We start from the raw sequence: 4,250 nt of genomic DNA, 5'->3' as shown, positions 1-4,250 counted from the left end.
AATGGTCCGATGCGCTGTCACTGCATGGCTAATCATCTGGAGGCATCACCGTTGTCAATGGCTGCATCCCATCCTCTCTTGTGAAAATGGTCCAATGCGCTGTCACTGCATGGCTAATCATCTGTAGGTTCTCGATCATACTGGAATAGGATTTACTATCCTTTTGCATCTGTCACTATGCCCAGCACTCGCGAGTTTGAAGTTCGTCACAGTCATTCAATCCCTGAATCCTACTCGGAATACCACAGACAAGGTTTAGACTTTCTGGATTCTCATGAATGCCGCCATCAATCTAGCTTATACCACGAAGATTCTGATTAAGAGATCCAAGAGATACTCATTCAATCTAAGGTAGAACGGAAGTGGTTGTCAGGCACGCGTTCATAGGGAATGATGATGATTGTCACGTTCATCTCATTCATGTTGAAGTGCGAATGAATATCTTAGAAGCGGAATAAGTTGAATTGAATAGAAAAACAGTAGTACTTTGCATTAATTCATGAGGAACAGCAGAGCTCCACACCTTAATCTATGGGGTGTAGAAACTCTACCGTTGAAAAATACATAAGTGAATATAGGGTAAGCATGGACGAGTGGCCAGCCTCCCATGGAGGTCTAGAGATCTAAAAATGATCAAAAGATACTAATACAATAGTAAAAAGTCCTATTTATACTAAACTAGTTACTAGGGTTTACAGAAGTAAGTAATTGATGCATAAATCCACTTCCGGGGCCCACTTGGTGTGTGCTTGGGCTTAGCTTGAATGTTACACGTGCAGAGGCTCTTTCTGGAGTGGAACGCCAGGTTGTAACGTGTTTCTGGCGTTCAACTTTGGTTCGTGACGTGTTTCTGGCGTTTAACTCCAGACTGCAGCGTAGAACTGGCGTTCAATGCCCTTTTGCGTCATCTAAACTCGGCCAAAGTATGGACTATTATATATTGCTGGAAAGCCCTGGATGTCTAATTTTTAACACAATTAAGCGCGCCATTTTGAGTTCTGTAGCTCCAGAAAATCCACTTTGAGTGTAGGGAGGTCAGAATCCAACAGCATCAGTAGTCCTTCTTCTACCTCTGAATCTGATTTTTGCTCAAGTCCCTCAATTTCAGTCAGAAAATACCTAAAATCATAGAAAAATGCACAAACTCATAGTAAAGTCCAGAAATGTGAATTTAACATAAAAACTAATGAAAACATCCCTAAAAGTAACTAGATCCTACTAAAAACATACTAAAAACAATGCCAAAAAGCGTATAAATTATCCGCTCATCACAACACCAAACTTAAATTGTTGCTTGTCTCCAAGCAACTGAAAATCAAATAGGATAAAAAGAAGAGAATATACTATAAATTCCAAAATATCAGTGAAACATAGCTCCAATCAGATGAGCGGGACTTGTAGCTTTTTGCCTCTTGAATAGTTTTGGCATCTCACTTTATCCATTGAGGTTCAGAATGATTGGCATCTATAGGAACTCAGAGTTCAGATAGTGTTATTGATTCTCCTAGTTCAGTATGTTGATTCTTGAACACAGCTACTTTATGAGTCTTGGCCGTGGCCCTAAGCACTTTGTTTTCCAGTATTACCACCGGATACATAAATGCCACAGACACATAATTGGGTGAACCTTTTCAGATTGTGACTCAGCTTTGCTAAAGTCCCCAATTAGAGGTGTCCAGGGTTCTTAAGCACACTCTTCTTTTGCTTTGGACCTTGACTTTAACCGTTCAGTCTCAAGTTTTCACTTGACACCTTCACGCCACAAGCACATGGTTAGGGACAGCTTGGTTTAGCCGCTTAGGCTAGGATTTTATTCCTTTAGGCCCTCCTATCCACTGATGCTCAAAGCCTTGGGATCCTTTTTATTTACCCTTGCCTTTTGGTTTTAAGGGCTATTGGCTTTTTGCTCTTGCCTTTTGGTTTTAAGAGCTTTTGGCTTTTTCTGCTTGCTTTTTCTTTTTCTTTCTATTTTTTTCGCCATTTTTTTTCTCTTTTTTTTCTGCAAGCTTTGTATTAACTGCTTTTTCTTGCTTCAAGAATCATTTTTATGATTTTTCAGATTATCAAATAACATGTCTCCTTGTCATCATTCTTTCAAGAGCCAACATATTTAACATTCATAAACAACAGCTTCAAAAGACATATGCACTGTTCAGGCATTCATTCAGAAAACAAGAAGCATTGTCACCACATCAATATAATTAAACTAAGTTCAAGGATAAATTCGAAACTCATGTACTTCTTGTTCTTTTGAATTAAAACAGTTTTCATTTAAGAGAGGTGATGGATTCATAGGACATTCATAACTTTAAGACAAAGTTACTAAATACTAATGATCATGTAATAAGACACAAACATGGATAAGCACTCAACATAAAGAAAACGAAAAACAGAGAATGTAAGAACAAGGAATGAGTCCACCTTAGTGATGGTGGCATTTTCTCCTTGAGGAACCAATGATGTCCTTGAGCTCTTCTATGTCTCTTCCTTGTCTTTGTTGCTCCTCCATCATTGCTTTTTGATCTTCTCTAATTTCATGAAGGATGATGGAGTGCTCTTGATGTTCCACCCTTAATTGTCCCATGTTGGAACTTAATTCTCCTAGGGAGGTGTTGATTTGCTCCCAAAAAATTTTGTGGAGGAAAGTGCATCCCCTGAGGTATCTCAGGGATCTCTTGATTTACAGTCAAATGTTCTACCACTGAGCTATAGATCCTTTACATGAATCTCTCCATCTTCCATGACTTGGAGGTGGAAGCTTTTGTTTTCCCTTTTCTCTTCTCTCTCTTTTTTTTTTTGAGGTTTCTCTGGCCTTGGGTGCCATCAATGGTTATGGAAAAGCAAAATAAACAATGCTTTTACCACACCAAACTTAGAATGTTGCTCACCCTCGAGCAGGAGAAGAAAGAATAGATGAAGAAGAAGATGTAGAAGAAATTAGGATTATGAGGAAGGAAGGTGGGGATCCTGTGGGATCCACAGATCCTGAAATGATCCTGTGAGGTTCATAGATCTTGAGGTGTCAAGGATTTACATCCCTGCACCAATTAGGCATGTAAAATGCCTTTGCATGCAATTTTGGCATTTAAACGCCGAATTGATGCTTGTTCTGGGCGTTCAGCGCCTAGATGCTTGTTTCTGGCGTTCAGCGCTAGCTCTTCCTCAGTGTGCATTTCTGGCGTCTGAACGCCAGGATGCTGCTTGTTTTGGGCGTTCAACGCCAGATCCATGCTCTGTTCTGGCGTTGAACGCCAGACAGATGCTTCTTACTGGCGTTTGAACGCCAGTAAGATCCTCCTCCAGGGTGTGATTTTTCTTCTGCTATTTTTGATTCCGTTTTCAATTTTTATATTTATTTTGTGAATCCACATGATCATGAACCTAATAAAACATGAAATAACAATAAAATAAAAATAAAATTAGATAAATAAAAAATGGATTGCCTCCCAACAAGCGCATCTTTAATGTCAATAGCTTGACAGTAGGCTCTCATGGAGCCTCACAGATGTTCAGAGCATTGTTGAGACTCCCTAACACCAAACTTGGAGTTTGGATATGGGAGTTCAACACCAAACTTAGAGTTTGGTTGTGGCCTCCCAACACCAAACTTAGAGTTTGACTGTGGGGGCTCTGGTTGACTCTGTTTTGAGAGAAGCTTACTGTGCTTCTTTTCCATGTTTACAGAAGGATGTCCTTGAGTTTTAAACTCAAGGGAGTCCTCATTCAATTGAAGGACTAGTTCACCTCTGTTAACATCAATCATAGCTCTTGCTGTGGCTAGGAAGGGTCTTCCAAGGATGATGGATTCATCCTCATCCTTCCCAGTATCTAGGATTATGAAATCAGCAGGGATGTAAAGGCCTTCAACCTTTACTAATATGTCCTCTACTTGTCCATAAGCCTGTTTTCTGGAATTGTCTGCCATCTCTAATGAGATTTTAGCAGCTTGTACCTCAAAGATTCCCAATTTTTCCATTACAGAGAGTGGCATGAGGTTTATTCCTGAACCTAGGTCACATAGAGCCTTCTCAAAGGTTATGGTGCCTATGGTACAAGGTATTAGGAACTTTCTAGGATCCTGTTTCTTCTGAGGCAATCTTAGCTGATCCAATGCATTTAGTTCATTGGTGAACAGGGGAGGTTCATCTCCCCAAGTTTCATTACCAAATAAATTGGCATTCAGCTTCATGATTGCACCAAGGAACTTGGCAACTTGCTCTTCAGTAACATCTTCATTATCTTCAGAAGAA

Source organism: Arachis ipaensis, chromosome B7 (assembly GCF_059453495.1).
Source record: "Arachis ipaensis isolate K30076 ecotype BB chromosome B7, ASM5945349v1, whole genome shotgun sequence".
Classification (NCBI taxonomy): Eukaryota; Viridiplantae; Streptophyta; class Magnoliopsida; order Fabales; family Fabaceae; genus Arachis; species Arachis ipaensis.
The sequence above is the reverse complement of the archived record's forward strand: the minus strand, read 5'-3'. Positions refer to the sequence as shown.